Raw genomic sequence first — 21,770 nt, 5'->3', positions numbered from 1 at the left:
AATCAATGAAATTCTAATAAAACAGAACCAAAAATATGCTCTTATATATTTTATCTCTTTAAAATTTGTCTTTAAATACCATATTTTATCCTATTTCTAAACTTAAATTTGGGTGCAGGATTTTCTGTCTGTGTTGAAGACTCATTGGTGGCTTTTTGCTGTTTTCTGTCCATTGGTTGGGTTGTTGTCGGCTTGACACATTCCCCATTTCCACTTTCAATTTGATCAAGCTTATTAATAAAAGTCCTACCTGTAAAGTGGCTCCCTCTTACACAATTGATTCTCTAACTATTACACCTTCAGCTACCAGTAAAGTGGCTCCCTCTAAAACAATTGATTCTTGAAATCTTACACCTTCACCCACCTGTAAAGTTGCTCCCTCTAACACAATTTATTCTCTAACTCTTACTCCTTCATCTACCTGTAAAGTGGCTCCCTCTAACACAATTGATTCTCTAACTCTTACACCTTCAGCTACCTGTAAAGTGGCTCCCTCTAAAACAATTGATTCTTGAAATCTTACACCTTCACCTACCTGTAAAGTGGCTCCCTCTTACACAATTGATTCTCTAACTCTTACTCCTTCACCTACCTGTAAAGTGGCTCCCTCTAACACAATCGATTCTCTTACTCTTACACCTTCACCAATGTTAGCGTACTTTCCAATGAATACATTTGTTCCAAGCTATAAACAAAAAAAGAATTCTTTAGGCAACGATGACTCTAAATGAATTGGGCTTTTTATAACCTTTTGGTCATATTGCTCTTCAGGTATTTGTTCTTATGTATCCCTGGCTTTTAAATGGGTTGACTGTTCCAAATACAGGTACATCCAGAAAAGCGCTTCTAACACAAGAAATATTTGTTCAAACATTACAATCATACAAACAATAAAAAAAACCCCAGTATAAATGCTTTTTCGTTCGTTTAGAAAGGAACTCAATTTATACAAACAGGTTAAAAAATTATTGATTTTTAAATAACAGACAGGTGTAAGAAACCAAGCAAAACAAACTTCACAAAAAACGTGTGGGTTTTCTCAAATGCTCAAGAAGGGGAGCAGATTACGCTCCACATGTGACACCTCACGTGTTGCTAAAGTAAGTACAAATTCAGTATTTGTAATAAGTCTAAGTATATGCTGTCACACTCATGGAAAGTACAGGACTTTGATATATTCAGGTAAACATTGTAAATATTCAGCTGTTTCTTTTGTCAGTGTGTGGTAGACTCTTCTATTTTATAGGTTTTACAGTAATTGTGTATATTTTTATATTTAGTTTATTGTGTTGTATTTTGTATATCATATGACTCATATTGATTAATTAAAGGTAAAGTATATGAATTACATATTGTAATTAGTTGATTAGTTTATATATATGCTTTGTTCATTGTATTTACGTATTTGAGAGTTGGACTTATTGACATATGACGTTTTCTACTGGTTTGGGGTAACTTTGGTTTGACTATAGTTTACTTCAAAGGTATTCTTTTCACATTCTGGTACAGGATTGGGGAAATGTTCGGTAACGTTCGGTAACGTTCGCCGAGTTCGGGAACATATCTAAAAAACTACTGAATTCAGTCTGTTCGCCGAGTTCGGTAACATGTACAAACACTTATTAATTGCATAATTTGACTGTCCCTTTGGTATCTTTCGTCCCTCTTTTAGTATTATAATATTTTATCTGAACACTACTTTGTTGGCCGAGTTCGGTAACTTCGGTACCCTATCCGAACACTAATGAACTCAGACTTTTCGGTAACTTCGGTAACCTATCCGAACAATACTTTGTTCGCCGAGTTCGGTAGCTTCGGTAACATATCCACATACTTATGAGATTGCTTAATTTGGTATAAAAGTATTTCATCCGAACACTACCTTGTTCGCCGAGTTCGGTAACTTCGGTAACCTATCCAAACACTTCTGAGTTTGTTTAATTTGGTGTAAAAGTAATTCATCCGAACACTACCTTGTTCGCCGAGTTCGGTAACTTCGGTAACCTATCCAAACACTTCTGAGATTGCTTAATTTGGTATAATAGTATTTCATTTGAACACTACCTTGTTCGCCGAGTTCTGTAACTTTGGTAAACTATGTAAACATTGTTGGTATTACTTAATTTGGTATTTTATATGAACACTACTTTGTTCGCCGAGTACATTTTAACTTGATTAAATATGCAAACACAGACTAGTTTACTGAATTTGGTATGTTTAGTATTTTATGTTAACAATTTTAGGTCTCCAAGTATGAATTTGTATTGTAAATTAAATAAAAATAAAGCCAACACCTAATACATTTTATATTTGTACATTTGATAAAGTGTATCAGCACATAAAGTTGCTAAACATTAATTGCTGAATTTAAGTGTTTTTGATATGGAATCTTTCCTCAGTTATTTTTTAAAATTTAAATTAATATTTGAAGTAAACAAAGATTATTAATTTTATGAAAAGAATTTTATAGTAATTATACATACATTAAAATAAGACTTAACAAATAAATTCCAGTGATTACGTTATATAGGAGACATGTAATACAATATTGTATTATATGTCTCTGGTTATATTTACCTCTTTTATTACTGCCATGCTGTTATATATCTGAATCCTTTTTTAAATATACACTAGAACTATTTATTTATGACTTATTTGCACTTCGTGCATATTAAAAAAAATATCAGAAAGTTAGATTTAAATTTAGAAATTTAACACTACCATGTAACATGTAGTTTGTTGTTGATTTTTTTATTATGACTCATCTTCCTGTTACAAATTTGGACATTTCGCCCCTATTTAAATTGTTATTATAGCCCTCCTTCAGATTATATCTAAAAATGTTTTTTTTTCTATTTATGTTAAACAATTCTTTGCTCATTCTTAATAATTGTATCATACATACTGTGTGCTTAGTGTTTGGTGAAGTAGCAAATACCTTTTATAAGTCTCTAATTATTATTATTATTAAAGCAAACTAATTTTATTTTATCGTGGAGTTGACTGAGTTGTGAACATATGTATATGTTCCAGACCATATGAGTATTTGGACCATACGCGTATGGTCATGACCATATGCGTATACTCATATGGTCCGACCATACGCGTATGGTCCGACCGTACGCGTATGGTCGGACCATATGAGTATTTTACTCGTTTGGTTATTAACGAGCCGGACCATATGAGTATTTGGACCATATAGGTATTTTTTTCAAAAATACAATAGAAATAAAACAATAAACTTTATCTTAAAAACAAATGTGTTTACAAAAAAAAAAGTATTAATTTTACATTTCAAAAGCTACATAAACATTAAATATTGATGCCACAGTCAGTTAATCTTAGTTTTCATCGCTAATTGTATTCGTCTATACTTTTGTATATTTCGAATGACCTTCACACGGTACCATACATGTAGCTTTTCTGCGATTGCTTGTTTTAGATCGAAAATGTGCAACTCTAGATCTCCAATATCGTAAAATGAATATTAAAGATCAAATCAAATAAAGGCAGTGGCTATTTCATAGCTCTTAAATGCTATTTTACCGGTCTTATAATTAAGATTAGAATAGAAATATAGAAATAAAGAATAGAAAAAAATAAAGAAACATACACTTTTAATATTTTACTTTAAACAATAAAATTCCTTTAACAATATGTTCATTTGATTTTGACATCTTCTTATAATTGTACTTACAAATAGTAAGTATTATTAACTGTGTGAAACTGTTTTTTTTTTTTAATAAGTTGTTTTAATATATAATAAAATTACATTTTAATGACGTAACAACCAGAAGGGTCACACCAAATGAAGAGTTTAAAAGTATACGTGTTGATTACCCCGACCATACGCGTACGGTCCGACCATACGCGTATGGTCGGACCATATGAGTATATACCCATATGGTCATGACCATACGCGTATGGTCCAGATACTCATATGGTCCGGAACATATACGTACTTCTTTTTATTTTTTTTTATTTTTAATCCTTCTCTGGTATTCACTGATACTTTATTATTTTAAATATGGCACTGGCTCCCCAAAATATGTCCCCATACCGGAAAACGATGCTACTTTTATTCTCTCCTTGAAGTACGTAAGGTTAGCATTCACGTGATTTCACGTAAGCAGGTAAGGGGAGGCAGTGCCTTTAAATATATATATATATATATATATTAAATGACTGAATAAATAGTCAACGATAAATCTTACGGGGCGATGGATCATATAAACATGATGCAGTACACTACATAATATAATATATAACAAGTCTAAAAGAATACAACATCACCAAAAACACAATAAAACGAACAATATGTTAGATATTTCGGATAACAGATATCCTTCTTCGGTAATTGCACGATGAAAAATGAATCATGTCAATTCAAATTAAGACTCTATCAAAATCTTGATTTATACAATTTAAGCGAACGCTGGAACAATTTTAAAATTTTCAAACACACCGCAAAGACTACAAAAATATGCCAAAAATAAAAAAAGTTATTTACGATGTGAACTGGCACAACTCTAAATTCCCAAAGGTGTTGACAGTTGAGATGTTAAACAACTGCGTGGAAATACAGTCCCAATAAACAGTCCTGACCGATCTAAACTGGTATGATATTTAAAATATGACAATGGTAGGGCAGTTGCATCAGAGACTGCGTATTTAAACATCTAAAAAATATAGTAATTTGATGATAAGAAAATTGAGTAATAAATGTTTACTAAGGTTAAGTAATAGAACGTGGCTGCGTACTTACACATCCTTGCCAACTGTAATCAAAACTTATATAATTCAAAAATTCCTGAAAGTGTAAGGGTCCAGTACGGAAGCCGTAGTAACTGGCCACAAGTGATGACAGGAAATTAGTGATGGTAGGAAAAATGAGTGACTCTTCTATGTTTTTTCATTAATGCCCTCTGGGGAAACTGTCCTCAGCTTTCTTATCCAAAAACTTTCCCGAGCAAGTCTGTCGGCCTTTGACCAATCCTCGTTGTGATCTATGATAGTGATGGTAAGTTTTTTAAGATCAGCTTGGGCATGCCCATGTGATCTTAAATGACGACTTACGGGGAGGTCGGGCTTGCATGTGTAGTCGCTACGATGACCATTCATGCGTTTGTTGAATGGCTGTTCTGTCTCGCCAACATACTGCATGCCACATCGACACTGAAGAATGTATACAACATTCTGGGTTTTGCAAGTTACATTACAAAATATTGTGTACACAGACCCAGTGGAGTGGCAAGTAAATGTTTGAGTATTCACTATTTGTTGGCAAGTCAGACATCGTTTGTTACCACACGACTTGCACCATCCTGTAGTTGAACAGCTTTTATTAGAGGAGACGGCAGCTTTTACAAATAAGTCTTTTAGACTTGCTGGTCTCCGAAAAGCTAAGACAGGAGGATCGGGAAAGATTTTGGATAATTTTGGGTGATTGGCAATACTTTGCCAATTGGCACGGATCAAACGTGAAAGGTTTGAAAAAGCGGGATTGTATGTTAACACAAATGGAACTATTTTGCTGCGCCTCTTCTTTTTGTACTGTAACAGGTCTTTGCGGCTGTTATTGTTAGCACGCGCAAACCCCTTATCTATGTCCCATTTCTTATAACCTCGTTTGATTAGAAATCCGCGCAGTTCCTGTAACCGCTGAGTGATAGCCTCCTCAGAGGAGCAAATCCGCTTTACTCTGAGAGCTTGACTGTATGGGATACTTTTTGTACAGTGTTTGGGGTGACAGCTTTGGGGAGAAAGGTACTGATGTTTATCTGTAGGTTTACAGTAGAGGTCTGTTGATATGACACCGTCCTTTATAGATGTAGTTGTGTCCAAGAAAGATATCTTAGAGTCGGATATTTCATATGTAAATTTAATTGACTGGTGGGCGTTGTCTGATAAAAGCATCCAATTTTTGTTGGGATTCGATCCATTTCATGTCAACATCATCGATGAAACGGAACCAAGACAGAGGTTTGGATAAAGATGATGAAATAATATGTTTCTCTAATTTGCCCATGAAAATATTGGCGTAAGACGGTGCCATTTTCGTCCCCATCGCTGTCCCGTTTATTTGAAGGTAATTATCACCATTAAAGGTAAAATTGTTGCATTTAAGGACCAGAGTAAGCAGCTGGACTAAACATTCGGTTGGTGGTTCTAAAGTGTTGCGAGAGTCCCATATTTCCCTACACGATTGTATTCCGTCATCATGGGGTATGTTGGTATACAAGGAGGTGACATCTAAAGTGACAAGGAGGGTTTCCGGAGGAAGAGGGTTCATGGATTCCATTTTGCGAAGATGATCTGTAGTGTCTTGAATGTGAGAAGGGAGATTTTCTACATGACATCTTAAATGAAAGTCTACAAATTCGGAGATTTTTTCAGTCGGGTGGCCGTTAGCGGATACAATGGGTCGACCAGGATTGTTAACCTTGTGTATTTTAGGAAGAAGATACAATCGACCAGGCTTGGCGTTCACTGGTTTTAAATATCCAATTGTATCCTCATCTATGTGACCGTCATTGTGCATGGTTTGTAACGCAGTGATAATTTTGGAACTAAACTCGGAAGTAGGGTCATAGTCAAGTTTCTTATAAAATCTCTCATCAGAGAGCTGATGCTCTGCTTCCGCGATGTAGTTGGCTTTGTCCATTATCAAAACGGCACTTCCCTTGTCTGCTGGTTTTATAACAATATCATGTCGGTTTCTCAGCGATTGTATGGCTTTTTTCTCGTCAGGAGTGGTGTTATAAAACGACGAGTATTTGTTGCTGGCGAGATGTACAACATCCGATTTGATTTTGTCAATACCATCTTCCAGTGTAGCAGATTTGCTAGGCTTTGGAATCCATGAACTTTTCTTCTTAAAATGCGGAATTATGATTTCGTCCTCCGAGTTGGACGTGGCTGTGTCTCCCTCATTATCCTCCTCTCTATCCTTGTTACCAAAATATTCTTTAATTCTGAGGGTTCTGGCAAAGTTATTGAGGTCATCCTCCAGTTTCATATTATCTATGTTACTTGGAGTAGGGCAAAAATTCAAACCCTTAGATAAGACTTTGGTTTCATCCTCAGTTAAACAGACTGTTGACAAATTGACAACTGTGTTGTTGGGATTGGCCGTAATATGAATTTTTCTTCGAAATCTACGGTTGCGAGGCTTTTTACTAGACTTTTTTGAAGGACTGTTTAAAGGGTGGGTAACTTTCACGCCGTCACGTTTAAATAAGTTTATCTGCTTGACATGAAGCTTATGTGACTCAATACGTTTGATATCACTAAGGCGTACTTGAATTTCGTCAAGCTCAAGACCAGATAATAGGTCACGAGATCGGCAGTGCAAGTCATCACTAAGTTTGTATAGATTATTAACCTGATGAATTGCTTCTTGACGTAAAAGATTCATCAGGCTAAAGGAACTATTGTATAGAATAGTGTTCCATCTATGTAAAAATCTGTTTGACTTATCGCCTGTTGTAAGTGGCGAAGCTTTTAAAACTAACCCTTTTGGAATAATTCCTTGGTCAATGTACGTTTCTAAATTTGAAATATGATGTTCTGTTTTGATAATTTTGATAGTAAAAGATCTTAATTTCTTAAAATAAAATTGCAAATGCATGATGGAATAAGCAGTAAGAATATCGGATCGAGTGAGCACACTCAATGCAAACTACGAAAAGGTAAAAATATTAAATGACTGAATAAATAGTCAACGATAAATCTTACGGGGCGATGGATCATATAAACATGATGCAGTACACTACATAATATAATATATAACAAGTCTAAAAGAATACAACATCGCCAAAAACACAATAAAACGAATAATATGTTAGATATTTCGGATAACAGATATCCTTCTTCGGTAATTGCACGATGAAAAATGAATCATGTCAATTCAAATTAAGACTCTATCAAAATCTTGATTTATATATATATATATATAGCAAAGTTAAAGTCTTATATATACGTCACTGAGTAATGTATATATATATACGTCCCTGAGTAATGTATAGTTATATAAATTGACAATGAGGGTCGATTGAAAACAAAACTTTACTACAAAAGAGATGATTTCAGCTTTCAAATTGTGAACTTTCCATTTATATGTAGAAACATTCCAGCAGCACCTGCGTACAAAGTATATATCTACTAGTTGATATGTTATTACAGGGCTCAGGGCTGTGTTTCCTATCAAGATATGTTACTTATAACAAGGAAACTATTAAATCAAGTGGTGAAGTTGAGGTCATCTCTTTGTAAGTTTGAGAACTCCATCACGAATTGGTTTACCGATATGCATGGAATATCTGTATCACAGATGATAGTGTATATGTTCCAAATGTCGTAAGAACAAACGCTTCTCCTTTTCCCGAATATGACCTACTGAATTAGACTTATTACCGGATGTGTACTTACTGAGCTACACTAAGGGTCCCACATGTGGAGCAGAATCTGCTTACCCTTCTGGAGCATCTGAGATCATCACCAGTTTTTGGTGTTGTTTGGGTTTCTCAATCTTTAGTTTTCTGTGTTGTATTTTGTGTTCCGTTGTTTGTCTTTTTATCTGTTTTTTTTATCCATGACTTTGTCAGTTTTGTTGTTTTTTACTTAGTGATTTATCCGAAAACAGCTTCTGAACTATTCTTTGCTGTATGGCAAAACGTTGGAGCCGTGTAAGATTGCACCATTATAAAATGCAAAGTTCTTGTTTGTCCTAAGTTTAAGATAAACTTTACATTTGTTGAAAAATATCTTAACCTAAAGCAGTTTTGAAACCTAACTCTAAACTAAAACAACCCAGTTTTAAACTAATACCGAAAACTTAAACCAGTTTTTTTATGTAACAAATACGCCTTATATATAAGTGACGAATGTTTATGGGACCATTATAAAATGCAAAGTTCTTGTTTGTCCTAATTTTAAGATAAACTTTTCATTTGTTGAAAAATATCTTAACCTAAAGCAGTTTTGAAACCTAACTCTAAACTAAAACAACCCAGTTTTAAACTAAAACCGAAAACTTAAACCAGTTTTTTTATGTAACAAATACGCCTTATATATAAGTGACGAATGTTTATGGGGCGATACTGAACACGAGATACAGCTGTTTTATGGACGCTGATTAAAGTAAATCTGGAGAAACTGGTTGAAAATAATGAATTAATGAAGTTTTCTTTGACTTGGTAGCTAGAAAATTTAATGAAGAGTTTACATGCAAATAGGCTCTGCACACTCAAGTATAATATTTAAAAAAAAATTTGCCAGATTGAAAAAATAAACAAATTTCAAAATATGTAAACAAACTATTATAAGTTTACATTTTATAAATAACCACAGTGGCTTGTTTACTGAACTTATTTATTGGTTCACATGGTTAGTTTACCCGGTAAACAGTAACAGGTCCCTGAGTAATAACCCCAAACATAAATTTTTAATTATGTTCTAAAAAACAACCCTGTACGACAAACCCTGTATAATTATTTCACTTATTTTTTAACATGTTTAAGATTTTTGTTTTCCTTTTTGAAAACTATTTATGGGCTATTGAGTGTTTTATACTATAGCACTATTTAGTTTTTGAATAGGTTGCATTTTATCAAATTGATATTTTTCAATGAAGAAGATAAAATATTTATTGATGTGATTGTTTTATATGTTTTATTAATAAAACATCAGTTAAGTTTGCAAAACCAGGATACTGATAAGAAATGTAACCAAAGTTACCGAACTTGCCAAACTGGGGTATAAACAGAAATCAGAAATGTTTGCATAACAAGAGTACTGATATGAAATGTTACCGAAGTTACCGAACCTACCGAACCGGGGTATAGATCAGGATCAGCAATGTTATCAATCATGCAAAACAATAGAACTGATTTGAAATGTTACCGAAGTTACCGAACCTGCGGAACTGGGGTATAGTTCAGATATCAGAAATATATGTAAAACAAGAGTACTGATATGAAATGTTACCGAAGTTACCGAACCTGCCGAACTGGGGTATAGATCAGGATCAGCAATGTTATCAAAAATGCAAATCAAGGGTACTGATAAGAAATGTTATCGAAGTTACCGACCCTGCCGAACTTGGGTAGAGTTCAGAAATCAGAAATGTTTGCATAACAAGAGTAATATGAAATGTTACCGAAGTTACCGAACCTACCGAACAGGGGTATAGTTCAGAAATCAGAAATGTTTGCATACCAAGAGTACTGATATGAAATGTTACCGAAGTTACCGAACCTGCCAAACTGGGGTAGTGATCAGAAATCAGAAATGTAATGAAACATGCAGACAGGAGTACTGATAAGAAATGTTACCGAAGTTACCGAACCTGCCGAACTGGGGTATAGTTCAGAAATCAGAAATGTTTGCATAACAAGAGTACTGATATGAAATGTTACCGAAGTTACCGAACCTGCCGAACTGGGGAAGTGATCAGAAATCAGAAATGTAATGAAACATGCAGACAGGAGTACTGATAAGAAATGTTACCGAAGTTACCGAACCTGCTGAACTGGGGTATAGTTCAGAAATCAGAAATGTTTGCATAACAAGGGTACTGATATAAAATGTTACCGAAGTTACCGAACCTGCCGAACTAGGGTAGTGATCAGAAATCAGAAATGTAATGAATCATGCAGACAGGAGAACTGATAAGAAATGTTACCGAAGTTACCGAACCTGCCGGACAGGGGTAGGGATCAGAAATGTTACCGAAGTTACCGAACCTGCCGAACAGGGGTTAGGACCAGAAATGTTACCGAAGTTACCGAACCTGCCGAACAGGGGTAGGGATCAGAAATGTTACCGAATTTACCGAACCTGCCGAACAGGGGTTAGGATCAGTAATGTTCCCGAAGTTACCGAACCTGACGAACATGGGTAAGGATCAGAAATGTTACCGAAGTTACCGAACCTGCCGAACAGGGGAAGGGATTAGAAATGCTACCGAAGTTACCGAACTTGCCGAACAGGGGTAGGGATCAATCAGAAATGATACTGAAGTTACCGAACCTGCCGAACAGGGGTAGGGATCAGAAATGTTACCAAAGTTTCCGAACCTGCCGAACAGGGTTAGGGATCAGAAATGTTACCGAACTCGGCGAACTTCGGCGAACGTTACCGAACTTTTCCCCAATCCTGTACCTGCCTGTCTTTTCATGCTTTAGTGGACCGCAGACTTTCTTTATTTCTATTGGTCATAATATTTTGGCGCTATATTTCTTTTGTTCTTTTATGCTGGTCATCACTTTCTATATACTGGTTGACATATTGATTTGTGCTTGATGTAATTCTAAGTTTGAACTTGTATTCTTTCTTAGTTTTCTATATTCTGTATTCAGGTCAGTTATATTTCTCTATTACTAATTGTACGTTAATAGTCCAGATATTTATTATTTTACCTAGAATGACTGTTTAGAATGAAAGGGCCGATGTGTAAATGTTGAATGCGAGATGAATGCTTTCAAACGATAAAAAAATATTAAGTACAGTACAGTATTATCTGTTTGATAACATTGTTTAAGAGACTTTTTTTCATATTTTCATAAATAAAGTACTTTTAACTAATTTTGGAAATTATTAATTTGTATCAGAATTCGAGTGTTCTGGAATGAATGTGTTAAATACTTTCAAAGGTAAAGATATAAACATAATAACAGTTACGTGTATTGATTGATTATTTCAGCTAAGAGTACAAATCGTAAACAGGTGGTTTATTACAGTAACACATGGATTACAATTTGTGTATTTGTTATTCATGTATATTTTAAGTAATCCTGGGAAGATGTGAATATTTCTAATAGATAAATCAGGAGGCCTTTGCACCTTATGCGAGGTAAGCTAAGAGTGATTTTTGTAATGTTCGTATTTTTGTTTGTTGCTATTTTTTGCCTACGGCATTCATACAGCATGCAGCTATTGATTTTAGTCTTGTTAATTTGCTTATGTTAAAGTTCGTGTTAACCGCATTAGTTATTTTCGTATATAAGACTTTCTTATTTAATACAAGTCGTTAAGTGCATATGTATTAGACTGCCAATCACGCTGTCAGTAACGCTCAACAATATAAGCATATTGTTGTAAATACATGCAGAACAGTTATTATTTATATGTATAATAGTTAAAAAATTGTTTATCATAACACATGGATAGAAACCTATGTACCAGATTATTTATTTGATGAACAGTCAGAATCTTACTATTGAATTTATTTTGGGGGTATTGTCATATATATTTGTTATTATCCAGAAATAAAAGGAACCACCTTTAACAAAAGTATTGTGTTTTAATAAGCCATAGAAAGTGCTACTACATTTGTATACCATCTGTTTTTATGATTAATTTTGATATGGGCGGAAACGGAGTGATAATAATTTACACTATTTCCTTTACATTGTGTCCTTCAGGAGTGTATGATGAAGAACTTATCTCAAATTAACTTAAGAACAAAATAATTGTCAGAAAAATACATAAACTCATTTTCTTACGGTAGGGTCTTCTAATCGTAGAGAAATCTTAGTCCGCCATATTGGTTCTATGAACGAGAAACATCATGGTTACAACTGGGTTTGAATATAGCCATTGTATAGTAAGGGTAAAAACCTTAAAAGACTCGGACTAACAGGTGCCATACGAGCTCCACCAGCTGTTCACTGGGGCCAAGTTCGGATGGAACTCGAGTTCTGACTAGAGTTTCATATGAACGGTACATAATTTTGAAGAGTAAGGTCTCTGGATTACCGGAAGTACACGCCCTTAATCTGAATATGTTTTCATTCAAATTTAATTGGATTGACGTCATAACATCCGGGATATCGAGTCGATCTCTAGGACCCCTGTCGCAACCCAGGGCTCCGCAAACTCCCTGCAATCTAAAATGTACGTCATTCAGAGTTTGAGGCGAGACAACTTTCACTTTCGCTCCCTACACATTCGCCCTCAACACTTTTGCACGTAAACGTTCGCCCCATTGGTCCTTCGCCCCCTATATTAATCCAAATGTCATTTATATTTAAAGATATCTTTATGTGTATATGAATATATATGTATTCCTGATAAAAAATTGTTGATTAAAAATCAGTATTATATGATTTATTTTTATTAATTTTATGATTATAGTTATTAAACATGTTAAATGTTAATTATGTATGATTTAACTGTTAATTGGTATGTGTTTGAAAATCATGATTGTTGTTAAAACAAGCTTTAATGTATATTTATACTGCATGTAGTTCGCTTGGTGTGAGTAAACATGTTAAAAACAGTGGACTTTAAATGAAAAACATGAAAAATATATTGATTCACACAAAAAACGTTTTCAGAATGCGAACAAACTCGTGTTTTTTTTTGGCAAACACACCTGGAGTCAGTTTCACAAAAAAAGTCATGGACGATTCAGTAATATTTACAATCAATCTTAATCGCAAGCTTTTTTGGGGGAATCGACTCCTGCATTCCTAGACAAATCACATAAAGAAAACTCAGACCGTCTTAAACATGTTAGTGTTTAAAGACAATTTAGACTATCTAACTGATATTATGTAGTTGTCGTTTGTTAATGTGGTTCATAAGTGTTTATTGTTTGTTTGTTTTTTATATAAATTATAGCCTTGGTTTTGCTGATTGAACGGTTTTAAGCTAGTCATTTTCTGGGTTCCTTATAGCTTGCTGTTAAGTGTGAGACAAGGCTCCGTGTTGAAAGCCTTACTTTGACCTATTATGGTTAACTTTCACAAATTATCTTTGATAAAGTGTTGTCTCATTTGAATTCATACCACATCTTCTCATATCTAATAAATCATTTAATAAACGAATTTTACTTTTCATTTAAGACTGGAAAAAGACAAATAACTGCCAATGAGAACCCAAAAGTACATATTCTGAGTTTTGAACAAATGTTTTATCACAGATAGACATTCTTTTAATTAGCTTGTACTGTGAAGTGATGAGCGATCATTAGCCAATTGTTCCCTAGGCTTCATATTGTTATTAGCAGGGCACTCAGGATTGTTTTAAATAACAATTTGTATATGACAGCAAAACATTTATATGATATAATATGCTATCATGTCGTCTGCGTCGTCGTAGTTGTCTGCGTCGTCATTCGAAGATACATTTAGTGTCCAGACAATTACTTTAGTTCTAGTGAATGGATCTCTAAAAAAATTAACCAAAAGGTTCAATACTACTCAATCTTATTAAAATAAGTTCTCATCTATTGTAATAAATTGAATACCACTTAATGAAGGTTGTGATTGATTTTGGGGTTATGGTTCTAGAAGTTTAGGAATTAGGGGCCAAAAAGGGGGTCCAAAATAAGCAATTTTGTAGTTTTCAAACAAATGTTTTGGAATTCGGGGCAAACATAGGGGGAAAACTAGTGTTTTCTGGTCAATGGACAATTAAGACTATTTAATAGTAGTGTTAGGAAGGTAGTACAAAAACATTTAACATACAATGTTGGGTATGTTCGGATTTACCTCTCTTACACTACTTGTAAATTATGAATAAAGAAATGTTAGGTTTTGACTAATTTCCAAATTTTTGAAAAGTTTAAAGAAGAAATCTTTAAATGCACTTTGCGCAATAGATTTGTAAGATCTTGACATTTGTTTTGTGTCAGAAACTCATATTATGTCAAAAACTTGATCACAATCCAAATGTAGAGCTGTATCAAGCTTGAATGTTGTATCCATACTTGCCCGAACTGTTCAGGGTTCGACCTATGCAGTCGTATAAAGCTGAGCCCTGCAGAGCACCTGGTTTAGTTTAGAACAAACAGCTTTCAGTTTAAGACTTCACTTGCAAATGTGACTGTTTTAAGATCCTTGCTTGGTATGTGTTTCCCATGTTTACAACCAAATACTTTATTTGCCTATTAAGTCGATCAAAGCTGAATAATTACAATTATAATTTTCAAACATTAATATTAAATAAAAAGAAGAAAATAATGCACTTAAATAAAGTTCTGTATTTACAATTAACTTATTCATGTTATCAGACGATCACTAAGACATGGCATTTAACTAATTAGATTTGACTCATAATTTGATATCTTTATATATTTATTTTCAGATATGGTTGACAGTTTGATGTAAGGCACATGCATTGACTTTCAAGTCCATAACTTCATAAAGAAACCTCATGTGGAAGTTAACTTTCAGAAAGTGACATACAATTGTCCAGAATATGTTATGATTTATAAGAATGGCCATTATATATGAGAATATGTATGGCTGGATACTTGATCATTGTCAGCTTACATGTTGATTCTCTAGACGGTACTGTGACAGATTTATAATACAAAGAGGAAATGTTTGAAATTAATGGCCAATTTATCATGGATAGCCAGTTTGAAAGTAAAATCATGGTACAGGAAAGGGTTGAAGATATATTTGCCAAGCGTAAAAAGAGAAAAAGAAAAAGAAAATCTGATTTAAATGAAGGAGAAATTAAAGCTAAAACATATCATGATAAAATTATAGAAGTTATTTTACGTTCCTATAAATCTTTACTCGATGGTTCCAAAGATTCGAAGCTTTTTAGAGATCTTGGTAAATCATTATATAATAATGTTGCTGCAAGGAAGATTGCTACCAACTCTGGACCGGGAGGCAAACTGACGGAATTGTGTTATACCGACATCAACGACCTTGACATTGACACTGTGACTTTGAAACCGCAAGGTGTTTATGATAATTTGTGTAATAAACTAGTGAAAAATTGCAGCAACTCTCCCATAAAAGTAAAAATTAAGTATGACTTTTACATTTTACCTGCTGAATGTTCTTTCATTATGGGTGACACTGTTAATTTAAACTATTTTTCTACAATTTTAGGCAGAAATGAATTTGACTTTATTTTACTTGATCCCCCATGGGAGAACAAGTCTGTTAAAAGAAAGAAACAATATTGGACTTTGGATAACAAAGAATTGTTTAAAATCCCAGTTCCTGAGTTATCTGCCCCTGGTTGTGTTATTGGTGTGTGGGTTACAAACAAAATGAAACATAAGGATTTTGTTATACAAGAGTTATTTCCACTTGGAATGTAGATTTTATAACAACATGGTATTGGATTAAAGTCACAAAGACTGGCAGCTCAGTATTAGACATAATGTCCGAACATAAAAAAACCATATGAAATTCTTATATTAGGAAAATGTAAACACACAGAAATGAGGGATGTATCCGATGAAAAGATAGACTTTAACACAGAAGAAGAACATACGAAAAATGACATTTGTAAAAATATGAAATGCAAAGAAAACTTAAGTGAAAAGATAAGTTCTAAATCTTTAGATGGCATTTGTAATGAGAGAACTATCCTACCTGCTTCGTTAAACAATGACAATCTACCGATAGACATGACAATGATGAGCGTGCCTAGTAGTATTCATTCTATGAAAATTCCATTACAAGATATCATGAAACCTTATCTTCCAGAAACTCCAAATTGTTTGGAAATATTTGCCAGGAACTTGACGCCAGGTTGGTGTTGCTATGGTAATGAGGTGTTTAAACATCAGCATATGGATTATTTTGAAGTTTTTACCAAAGATACTAGAAGAATTCCATTAGACTCTGATGTGAAATAAATAAATGTTTAAAGCAGGCATCCGACACTTTTTAAATATTTAAGGTGCATTGTTCATGCTTTTGTGCACACATTTAAGTACCAATTCCAAAAATATTTGTACACATTGTACAACCATCATTGTTGTTATATATATTATATTTTAATACTACTAGAAATGGTATTACGTAATAAAAATTATCTTATCTTATCTATATATTGATATTTTTTGTCTGTCACTGAAACCAGTTGAAACTGTGATATATGACATGTATGATGTTCAGTAGTTTTTCAGGAATCTAATGTTTTAAGAGAAGTTGTCGTTTGTTGATATGGTTCATAAGTGTTTTTCATTTCTCGTTATTATATAGATTAGATTTTTTTTCCATTTGAAATGTTTAACATTTTTTTTGTTTTTTTTTTGTTTTAATAATTATTCAGTTTATAGTCAATTTTAGGGTTCTTTATAGCTTGCTGTGGTGAGCTAAGGCCCTGTGTTGAAGGCTGCTCTTTGACCTATAATGGTTAACTATTATAAATTCAGTGGCGGATCCAGGAGGGGGGAGGGGGTAGGTGAGGTTGGAACCACCCTTTTTTGGGGCCGATCAATGCATTTGAATGGGAGCATATAGTCAGAATCCCCCTTTTTACGATGGGTTGGGAAGCCCCCCTTTTTAAAATGGCTGGATCTTCGCCTGTTAATTATGACTTGGATGGAGTGTTGTCTCATTGGCACTCATATGAAATCTTCGTATATCTATTTAAATTGTGAGTTCAGTTGGACCTATAGGTACATTTTGTCCTGATGCTTTTTAAACCCCTACTTGACAGAAGAAGTATAAAGGAATACTAGTACTTTATGATAAATAATATTCTACCGGTATATCATATGTGATTTTTTTGTTCGAACTTTTTGAACAGTTGAGCAAAGATGGACACAACATTTTAGCCTAAAACCGCTCTAGCTCTAAATTTGATTTGTGATTGATAATTGATACAGCATGTAGATTTGTTACCCAAAATGAATGTGGTGAAAGGACAGAAGACATTGAAATTTTACATTTACCTATTATGGTCCAATATCAAAAATCTTTTTAAATACATTTTTAGAATCAGCATGTCAAAGAACCCCCAATTTTTATGCCCCACCTACGATAGTAGAGGGGCATTATGTTTTCTGGTCTGTGGCTCCGTTCGTTTGTTCGATCGTTCGTCTGTCCGTCTGTCCATTCGTTCGTCCGCAGGTTAAAGTTTTTGGTCAAGGTAGTTTTTGATGAAGCTAAAGTCCAATCCACTTGAAACTTAGTACACTTGTTGCTTATGATATGATCTTTCTAATTTTAAAGCAAAATTAGACTTTTGACTCCAATTTCATGGTTAACTGAACATAGAAAATAAAAATGGGAGTTTCAGGTTAAAATTTTTGGTCGAGGTAGTTTTTGATGAAGCTAAAGTCCAATCCACTTGAAACTTAGTACACTTGTTGCTTATGATACGATCTTTCTAATGTTAAAGCAAAATTAGACTTTGACCCCAATTTCACGGTCCATGGAACATGGAAAATGATAGTGCCAGTGGGGCAGCCGTGCACTTTGGACACATTCTTGTTGTTTCTAAATTAAACTATTTTTGTTCAAAGGGAAATAACTCAAACTTATTTACCTGAACCAGTTATGTGATGAAACCACTTCTCTAAATATTAGATAATTATGATATTTACAAATTATAATCAAATAAAATTAACAGTTCACAATATTTTTCTTTCAATTATCACAAACTAATTTAGATCTGCAACTTATCTTTCAATGTCAACAATTTTATCTACACAATGTACTGTTATGAAATATAAATCCTTTAATAAAAATAGTATCTTATGAAAATGATATTTGCAAATCTGAACCCACAAACAGGATCAAGTCAAAATAAATATCAACACACAACAACATTAATACATTACAAAATAACAACTATGAAACCACCTTTAAAACGCAAATGACTTTAAAAAACCCAGTTAATAATGGTTTTAACTTTTACAAATTATGACTTGGATTGTCGGAGAGTTGTCTCATTGACACTCATACCACATCTTGTTATATCTATAAAATTATTTTTTTAATAAAATTATTTTTTTAACAACTCCTGACTAATCAATCAAAGAGAAATAATCTATCTATACAAAAACTTATTACTTTCTGCTCAAAAAGTAATAACTCAATCATGCATAAATATAGTAGGAAATAAAGAATTAGAATAACTTATTACTCCAAAAGGGTCCAAATTTTAAGAAGGTGAAAAGGCAAAAAAAACTTGCATGTTGCACCTAAAAATCTACTTTTGATCAAACTTTTAAATTATTACATTCTACACGACACCAGGTAACTAAATTTGCGATAGTAAAACTACCGATGAATGTTCTTAAAACAAATACAATACAGTTATCTCTTAATTGATCTTCATTAATTGTAGTCACAGGAAACAATATTTTTAAATTTAAAAAAAATAGTTTTCATGTAAATGACAAGGTTTGCCAGCTCATCACCAGTATTTCACCTAATCAATTACTGATCATGTCCCTTAAAAATAATTGATTTAAAGTCTCGTGCAAACAGGATATCACTTAAATTAAGGATGAAGAAGATACAAAGGGAGCAATTAAAAAACAAAAGTCAAACGGAACGTGCATTTTGACATTTATTTTCTCCGGAATGTTGGATGATACCCCCCCCCCCCCCCCCCTTTTCCCCACTTTATTCAAACCTTTCTGTTTCCTGTATCATCGGAGTAGTATGCATTCATAAACGGACATAATTTGATAACTGAGACACTGCATTTCCTCTGACTGAAGCTTCGTGATAAAAAGCAAGCTGAGTTAAGAATATTGTACTGCCTTTTCCTTTTTTTGCAAATTTATGTTTAATCAAAATCTTTGCTACATGTAAACGAGCTAAAATCCCACTCATACCAGTTTTTCAAATGGAACTCCTTAGATATTTCAGATTGAAGAAGACCTGGCTGATTTATACCTTGTATGCATATACCTAATTTTCAAATACATGTTTTTTGTCTGTCATATTTCCATTGCCCTTGACCTCATTGTAATGGTTCGGAATTGCTTTAAAAATTTAGTTTTTCTTTGTCTTCTGATATACTCACTTTTTATGAGTGATAGCTATATTTTATATATGAGAGCATTTGCAAGGTTTACATGTCCGCTGAGACTGTAGTCTCAGATGTCCGTAAGATAGGTTTCATCTGACCTTGACCCTTTCCGTTGTTAAATGTAACTTTATATATTTCTCAGATGCTATAAGCAATAGGTCATATATATTTGATCAGAGACATATGATACACTACTGGTTCAATGTGTGGAATCGGAAAGATTGCCCACGTGTTCATGGCGTCTGGCAGGATTCACCTGACCTTGACTTTATATGTTTCTCAGATAATATAAGCAATAGGTCATCTATAACTGACCAGAGACATAAGATACAATACTGGTTCGATGTGTGGATTGATTGCACATGTTTTCGTGGTATCTGGCATGATTCATCTGTCCTTGAACTTATTCATTGGTAGATGTAAGATACTATAAGCAATAGGTCATCTATATTTGATCAGAGACATATGCTACACTACTGGTTCAAAGTGTAGGGTCCGAAAGATTGCACATGTGTTCATGGTGTCTGGCAGGTTTCATACGACCTTGACCTTTTTCATTGGCAAATGTAACTTTATATGTTTCATATATACTATAAGCAATAGGTCATCTATATTTGATCAGAGACATATGATACACTATTGGTTCGATGTGTTGAATGATTGCACGTGTGTTCATGGTGTCTGGCAGGTTTCATATGACCTTGACTTTAAACGTTGGTAAATGTAACTTTGTATGTTTCATAGATACTTTAAGCAATACTTTATAGGCCATCTATATTTGATCCAAGACATATGATACACTATTGGTTCGATGTGTTGAATGATTGCACGTGTGTTCATGGTGTCTGGCAGGTTTCATATGACCTTGACTTTAAACGTTGGTAAATGTAACTTTATATGTTTCATAGATACTATAAGCAATAGGCCATCTATATTTGATCAGAGACATATGATACACTATTGGTTGAACCATTCGATATGTGGAATGATTGCACATGTGTTCATGGTGTCTGACAGGTTTGACCTTGATCTTATTCATTTGTGAATGTAACTTTATATGTTTCATAGATACTATAAGCAATAGCCTTTAGGCCATCTATATTTGATCCGAGACATATGATACAATACTGGTTAGATGTGTTCATGGTGTCTGGCAGGATTCATTTGACCTTGACTTCTGGTTATTATTCTTTGGTCAATGGTCAGTTTTCGTAATTATGTCTGTTTCTCGGATTCACTAATCAACAATCTAACTATAGCCGGTGTATGGCATATTTATGTTGCTAGTAAAGGACTTACAGTAAGAAACGGTTAGGGGTAATTTTATTTTTTGAGTCTTCAAAACTTTTCGAACTTTTATGTAATATACTCATCTTTGACGGAAGCTTCGTCGTGTGATAGACAGATAAAAAAGCCATAAAAAACATGATTTAATGATTTAATAGTCTAAGATTAATTTTTCAAAAAAGGGAAAATGGGGGGGGGGGGGGGGGGGGGGGGGGCGTGCTTCTACTCCAACTGAATCTGCCACTTGTAGAACTGCAGCAATATTTATTTAGTTTGTTTTCGATATTCTTAGTTACCGTGACGATTTAGTTTCATGGCTCCAGTTAAAAAATGAATTGATATAGGACAACTTTTTTTATCCAATGGGAACATGTATTTTTTATTTATTTTTCTGTATTTTAATTTACGACCGACAGACAGTGTGCACTAGACCTTTTTAATTTACACTTTTACACTAACAACGAGTTGTCGCAGCGAGACACATGACTTCGCGGAACTCAAATATTTTTGTTGAAGAGTAAATTTATGGATTTTAACACAACATTGAACCTACTGACACATACAGCTTCAAAAATCACTCTCAAAAATATGTCGCAACTTATAAAAAACATATCGGAAGAGAGATAAAAACTTAAAATAGGATGTGAAGCTAAGTGTATAAGATATTTTATAAATATCGGAAACATCAATAATTGTGTTTACATCCTTGTTTTGTAGGATTAAATATTTTA

The 21,770-nt window shown here is 33.7% G+C and overlaps 1 pseudogene; it reads left to right on the top strand.

Moving 5' to 3' along the window:
• Positions 1 to 15,358: 15,358 nt before the first annotated feature.
• LOC134700072 (N(6)-adenine-specific methyltransferase METTL4-like) lies at positions 15,359 to 16,633 on the top strand (annotated as a pseudogene).
• Positions 16,634 to 21,770: the final 5,137 nt, after the last annotated feature.

Source organism: Mytilus trossulus, unplaced genomic scaffold (genome assembly GCF_036588685.1).
Source record: "Mytilus trossulus isolate FHL-02 unplaced genomic scaffold, PNRI_Mtr1.1.1.hap1 h1tg000122l__unscaffolded, whole genome shotgun sequence".
Lineage (NCBI taxonomy): Eukaryota > Metazoa > Mollusca > Bivalvia > Mytilida > Mytilidae > Mytilus > Mytilus trossulus.
This window is presented reverse-complemented; position numbering and strand designations above follow the sequence as displayed.